Source organism: Zalophus californianus, chromosome 11, assembly GCF_009762305.2.
Source record: "Zalophus californianus isolate mZalCal1 chromosome 11, mZalCal1.pri.v2, whole genome shotgun sequence".
NCBI lineage: Eukaryota > Metazoa > Chordata > Mammalia > Carnivora > Otariidae > Zalophus > Zalophus californianus.
Genome location: NC_045605.1, coordinates 99,016,315 through 99,024,095, shown reverse-complemented (window position 1 = coordinate 99,024,095; position 7,781 = coordinate 99,016,315). Strand labels below are relative to the sequence as shown.

At 36.5% G+C, this 7,781-nt stretch overlaps 1 pseudogene; it reads right to left on the bottom strand.

The window, feature by feature from the left end:
• Positions 1-2,558: 2,558 nt before the first annotated feature.
• LOC113913577 lies at positions 2,559-3,225 on the bottom strand (annotated as a pseudogene).
• Positions 3,226-7,781: the final 4,556 nt, after the last annotated feature.

The window sequence follows — 7,781 nt, the reverse complement described above, 5'->3', positions numbered from 1 at the left end:
TAAATTCCCGGCCACCATAATGCACCTGGCACACCATATCACCTCAGAGTCACCTGCATGTGAGAACTTGCTCTAACCATTGAGGCAGTACTATATGAACTAGACAGAAATGTAGAGGCCCAAAGTTGAAGACAGGCCTTCCATCCTCCTCTGACAGCCCACTGTGAGGGCTGATTTCAACTCTTCCAGAATTCTCCTCAACACCGGAGACCCCCATGAATATGGTGTCACATAAAGTAGATATTTCAAAGCCATTGATTCCAAACACTTCATCCTTCACTCTGTACCTAAATCATCAACTTTTCAAGAGCATTTTGATTTTACTAAATATCTTTTGGTGGATGATTTAGGTTCAATATCTAAATCAGTCCTCCCAATGGATGTCTGAAGAGAAATATAGGGTGAAGCAAAAGGTGAAGGATTAGGAGAAGATGCTGAGGAAGGAAGTCACATAAAACCTTTTCAGCCACAGCTAGTTTGGGACTCCAATTATTCCCGTAGGCCCTTGGCAAGATATCTAAGCTTCTTCCAACCTGGTATTTCCTGATAACTCTGGGGCATAAAGAAAGAACCTGTTTAACAGTTTTTTTTAGCTGATTAGAAGTATCCCTTTAATTAAAAATGAGTTTTTAAATTAGCAATAAATTCCTATATAGATGGATAGAATCTACCTGACAAATTGATAAGTAATTCAGTTTGTTATATTTTATTTGTTGGCTTTTTATATAATGTCATCCAATTTTGCCAATAAAATCTTGTGGACCCTTGGGAAACAAAAAGAAAATATGAGAGCTAATGTGTGTATATATATATATATATAAATTTTGTTGCATAGCATTCTTTCTGACGGGATAAGGATTTCCCTGACCTGCCCTAAGGAATTCCAAGAGCCCCAAGTTTCCCCAAACAATACATGCACAGACACAATCATTACAAACACACACACACACACACACACGTACACACAGGAACATGCCATTTGCATACTTAAAAAAATCCAAAAATATTTAGTAAAAGTCTACATTAAGCCATCAAACAGAACTATGAATAACTTATCAATGCTAATTTCCTATGGGGCAGACAAAATGTTTTCCCATCATATTCTGGAAGCTTGCAGGGCTTTAGTAGGAAAAAAAATTAAACATATTAGTAATATATATGAAGGTGCCTAAGAGTTGAAACATCAGAAGAGTGGTGCCAGGCACTAAGACAATAGCTACTATGTCCATGATTTTTCTTGCATTTTGCCACGGTGCTGGGGCAGAAGTAAGGTAATCAAGCCAAGTTTGTGTGGAAGCAATGTAATCTTTCTGCTGAGAAAAGACAAGTCTCTGGGCAGAGAGATATTTTCAGACAAATAGGATTGGAAGCTCAGAGCTGAGCTTGGGTTATGTGATTCAATGGACAAAGAGGTACCCAATAATTGAGAGAGCAGTGCCTCCTTAACGCAGAAAATAAAAAAAGTATAACTATTCTAAAGGTCTGGTGGTCTGCTGAATTTCATTATCTCCCTAATAGGCACATGGGAATATATGTTAAATTCTTAGCCTTTCTGACATTACTTATTTTATTATTAATGAATGATTGTTCTTGACACAAGAACAAGTTCTAGATATGTAAGAACAATGCATACAGTCAAATAAAAAATATTTTCCAAGAATTTAATTATTATTTGTTTACATCTTGATTTGTCCAAGTTTATTGTTAGAAAAAAAGAAAGATAAAAAGAAAAAATAAAGATATATCACAGATTCCTCCTGCTCAAACTATTAAAAGCACAGTTCACAGGAAGAAATACTTATATAGGATATAGGATTATTTGAAGTGGAGAGATGATACTGATGAATAGCAACAAAAGAACAGGGCAGGAATCGGAAGGACTTCTAGTCTGTTGGATCTGCCAAGTCTTCCCGAATAAGAAAACATAAGGAGTGTGAATTATAGATAAGACATGGACCCTCAAGCATGAGGTGGGGAATCCTAAGCAGAGGAGATAGCAGATATACAGCCATAAAGCTGATAGATTCTAGAGTGTGTTTGGAGAATGTAGATGGACCCAGTGGAGCTGGTTGAAAGCATCTAGGCAAAAGGACACACAGAAGGAAAGAGGGAAGTAACTTGATTTTTCAGTGTGCCTTATGTCATGTAAAATCTTCGCATGTGTTAGTCCAAGTGATATGATATCTTCTGAGGTATAATATTATCCCATTTCATAGACACGCAAATAATTAAATCAAATTGCCAAGATCCAGAGGTAAAAACTTACAGAGTCACTGTATCACCCAGCTCTGCCCTAGTCCAAAGCCTGTCATTGTAACACCATACTTTCTTCCAATGTGATGAGCTCTGATATTAACAAGTTAGAGCTGAACCAATTTGGGGAGATTTAAGAAGGTTGGGTTTTGTTCCAAGGAAAATAGCGTTCCATATACATTTTTTGGACAGACCAGGGATTTGATCAGAGATGTGCTGTGGAAGGGCATTTCTTGAATACCTCAAATCCAAGTGCTCACACCTTGAACTAATTGGACCCTTTAAAGTGCAGATTGCAATCTGAATTACAATGACTTGTAAGAATGGTAAGAAGCCACCAGGACAAGAAAAATGACAACTGCCACCATTCCCGAATTTGCAATCACTGAAATACTAACAACATGAATATCTTTGCACACCAGTTACAAAAGAGGCTTCACATCACATATGTAGTGATCTATCTGATTAGGGCCACAGAAGAGTAAATTGAGTACCATGAGCAATAGAGCGACAGAGTGCCAAAACCCCACACCCCAGGCCACGAAGATCAACATGTTACACCTCCGCCAGCTCGTGATGACCATGCAGTGCAGGGGCTTGACAATGGCAACATAGTGGTCTAAAGCCATGGACACCAGGATGAATATCTCCACACCCACCTGCAAGTGGGCAGTGAAGAGCTGGGTCATACAGTTGTTATAGGAAATATTTTTTTCTTGCTGCACCTAAGTCCCTGATTAGCCTGGGGACACAGTGAAGGTATAGCAGAGGTCCATGAGGGAAAGGTGATGGAAAATAGTACATTGGTTTTTCGCTTAGATGGCTGCATGTGATTGTGAGTAAGACAATGAAGTTTCCCATTAAGACAGCCAGGTAGCAGAGCAGGAACAAGAGAAAGAACAATAGCTCTAGTTGCCTATTTCCCCATAATCCCATGAAAACAAATTCTGTGACATTGTTCCTATTTTCCATGAGGTCGAGGAGAGTCCAGAAACACAACAGAAACTTAATTCATCTGAGATGTTACAGAACATATGACATTTTAGTAGTACTTTTTAAATTGTTGGAGTATTTTTACACCAAAAAAATGTAGATCACAGAGGGATATTTACACTTATCTTTGATATCTTTCTGGTTTAAGGTTATTATCATATTTCAAATGATGTTTAATGAGAGCCTACTATATGTTGGGAAATTTTATAAATATTTTGTATGCATTTAACTCTAATAGTGGCTCTTCTGGTACTCACATTACATATGGAGGAAGAAAAATAGTTAGGTTCAGATAATAGTATCAATTCATTCAGATGCTAAGCAGTAAGCTAAGATATGAACATGTATCAGATGCCAAATTCTATGCTCTTCAGAACTATGTTACATTATCCACTGACTAAATGGACTTCTATCTGTTTTCCACCACCTTCAAAGGTGTGTTTTTTTATTTTTTAACTCTGCCATTAACACCCAATTAAACTATTCTTTCCCCTTCCATGTGCTAGTAATAATAATTTATAAAGTCCCAATCTAACACCATATTCTATACATTTAGGAAAACTAAATATTTATTCTTGACATAAAAGCAAAGTCAATATTCTTAATCATAGCAGTTAATAAATTCAGAGACTGTCCTTGGCAGTTTGGTCAAGATTCAGTTTGGTCAGGATTCAGGAGAGGCAGGAAAGGGAGAACAATCTGGGCACCTGGATATAAGAACGTGGTGTAATTATTGAATAAAACTTCCCCTTTTTCCAAATCATTCTAAAGACACATTTCAGAGGTTGCTGTTTAAAATGTTAGAAACACTGTGGAGAGTTCCTTGTTTTCTCTTGACATATTGAAAAACCCAAGGTGATTAAAGAATATCCTGCATGTTTAACCATGCAGTTAAGCAGCACAACCACTTAGATGGAGGAGATCTAGGAGCAGAGAGTGAATATGTTGAGCCATCACCTTTTACCCATTAACTAAATGTCTGCCACAGCAAAATCATGATTTGCCTAAAAGACTATTATGTGAATGAATTATTTTAATGGTACCAGCAACAGTATGTTGAGGTGGACAGATCTCTCATCTAATGATCATGAGGGTGAGCATCCAGGCTCCTATGTTTTGTTACCTTTTTCTTGTTAGCACTGAGCAATTCATTCTCTCTCATCCTCCTTCTTCAGCTGGTTATTGGAACTAAAAATACTGGATCCATTTGTCTTGTGCTAAGAGCAAAATGGAGTTCTGTTGAGAATATGCAATGAAAGGTCTTATGGTTCTAACTTGTCAAGTCCACAGAAGAGTACTCCCAAAAATGTGTGGAGAGGAACAGTTGCATAAGAAAATAGATAACAGGATGTTCTTCATCAATTAATTGGTTTTTCCTCTGGATTTTGTATTCTGCCACAATGGGATGGGTTGAAGATTTTATATTAGACATACATTCAGGATAAGAAAAAGACATTGGCATCAGTATAAGTTTCTTCTGGTTTCAACATAGAGCTTGGCAATATACTTCTTTATGTATCAATTGAGAATATCCAAGCAGAAACTTTCATTATATGGAAGAATAGGATCAGTTACAGGACATATATAAATCCCAGGGTAGCTTTTCATTAAAATCATAGAAGAAAAACAAGAGAATTGATACCGAAGGAAATGGGACTCTTGGTTTAGAGTGTGTCCTGAACATTGGTGCAAACATGAACATCTCTTAACACAAAGTCCAGTTCTGCTCAAACTACAGTGTTTAAAAATCAGTTGTGAAAATGTAGATCAGTATAGAAAAAGATCTATAGCAGTGGCAATAAACTTTCTGCTGGGAATCACCTGGTGGAAAAAAAGAAAAAAGAATCCATAAAACCTCCCTGTGTCTCCTTCCTTTCTTTCCCTTCCCCTTGCTCTTTCTCTCTCCCTCTCTCTTTCAATATACCATACTGTATTCACCCTTATTGTACTCACCCTTCTTCTTGTGATGATGTGAGATGATAAAATGCCCACATGATGAGATGAAGTGAGGTGAAGGAGGTAGGCACTGTCAGATAGCCTTAGGCTGCTGACCTTCTCACAATACATCAAATGAGGATCATCTGCTTCTGCACCATGGTTGACAGCAGGAACGTGAAACCATGGATAAAGGGGACTGCTCTATTATTGTCCTTGTTTTGCAAATAAGGAAACTTGAATCTAAGGTTGCACAAGTATAAGAGGGAGGTCTACATCTAAATCATTGGTTTAAACCATATGATTTGGAAGCTCATACTTTTTTTCATTGTGCTTAGATGTCTTCTCCCAAATACAAATGAAGCCTAAAAACCTTCATCAATTGCACTCCAGATTTTCCTGAATGCCTTCTCTTAAAAAGAACTACCAATAAAATTAAATAACTACTAACAAAATTATTACAAAAGAACTTAAAATTTAAATTATGAGATCAAATTTTGTATAAAATGAAGACTTGTGGAAATTAGAGTTATTTTCTCTATATCTCATATATATATCCACATATATATGTTTTTGTATGTAATATTATATATATAATATATATGTCAAGGTGATCCTTCAGGTGGTTATTTTACTTTATGTACATGTACTATATAATAGCAAACAGACATGGAGCACCTCTGGCTCTCCTGTTTATCTTCCATCCAAAGAACCTTCCAGGAAAACATTGTTGGGAATAGCATGAATTAACTAAAGCATATGAAGATCCTCAGGGGAAAACTCCTGCATGCATTTTACATCAGCCAATGTGTGTGTGATTATAATTTGATCACACTATACTATAAGTTATAGTATAGTGGTCATATACTGAAGATGGGCTTGAGGCTTACTTGATTTATATCTCTTTTTTTTAAAGGAATTGTTTATTTATTTATTTGAGAGTGAGAGAGATAGATAGCATAAGGAGGGTCAGTAGAAGAAAGAGAATCCTGTAGCAAACTCCCTGATGAGCATGGAGCCCAACTCCAGCTGGATCCCAGGACCCATATATCATGACCTAAGCTGAAATCCAGAGTTGTGTGCGTAACTGACTGAGCCACCCAGGCACCGCTTGATGTATCTCTTGTGGGTGATTAGTTAAATGATTCAATACTTTTGTATTGTTCTAGCACTGATGTAATGTAAATATGTATTTTTCTCTCTGTCTTCTCCTAGAATAATTTCTTCAAAGACTGGGGATGTATATTATATGTACACACATATTTTTAATTGATCACATCATCTAATGAGTTAAATATGCAAAGAGAGTATAGAAGAGCATTACAGTTTTACTCATCAACATAGAGTCATTGCCATAAGCATGAAGATTTTGAAACATTCTCAATAATTAATTACATCCATTGGAAACTTAGAAGTCATCTACATTGTTTTATGTTACTAGGTATCATCTAATATTAGGGTCTCAGAATTTGGAAATGCCACAATGCATAATTAATTTTCCTTATTTTAGTGTGTTTTTGTTTTACTTTGTTTGAGTAAATCAGGTTGAGTAAATTGTAGTCCTTCGTTCATAGCAACAATCCTCATGGGTCCATGATAGGTCCATGTAAGTCTAATTTTACTTTATATTTTTTTCTGCCTTGCTCATTTCCACTTCTGCTTGCCACTACTGTGCACCCATTGTGCTCAATTGTACTTAACTTCACTAGCCCCAAGATATTACACATTCCTTGTGATTTTCCTACAACTGTCCACATCTTGAATAGAACCTCTTACAATACTATCCATAAAGTATGACATTTGCTCTTCTTGCTCCATGACACTGCCTCATGCGTGCACTTAGTAGTCTAGCCTCCAAATGCATAAAGCAAGTTTAGATAAATCCACATGAAGAAAAATATGAATCGACCTTCACAGTGGAGGATTTCAATGTTCCTTTTTCAATGATCGATGACTAAAGGCAGTAAGTCCAGAGGGTATAAAAGATCTGAACAACAGAACTTAAAGGTATATGGAGGTATATAGAAAAGTATACATCTAACAAGGAATATATATTTTGGTATGCATAGAGGGAATATACATAAAATTAGCTATTAGGTTATTTTGAAAAGCCTCACCATATTTTTAAAAAGTGACATTATACAAAACTCTGAGCACAATAAAAGGTATAAGTAGATCTAGATCTAGATAGATATGAATACACACACATATACAATATGAGAAATGAAACTTATACTCTGCAAAATAACTAATTTGTTAAGAATTAAATCTCACCAGAAATTTAAAAATCTACCTATAGTTGAAATATGAGGAACATACTACCTGTTAAAGTTTATAGGATACAGGATGAGTGGTACTTTTTTTTTTAAGATTTTATTTATTCATTTGACAGAGAGACACACAGTGAGAGAGGGAACCCAAGCAGGGGGAGTGGGAGAGGGAGAAGCAGGCTTCCCATGGAGCAGGGAGCCCGATGTGTGGCTCGATCCCAGGACCCCGGGATCATGACCTGAGCAGAAGGCAGACGCTTAACAACTGAGCCACCCAGGCACCCCAGGAAGAGTGGTACTTTTAAAGAAAATTATAACCTTAATATTTTC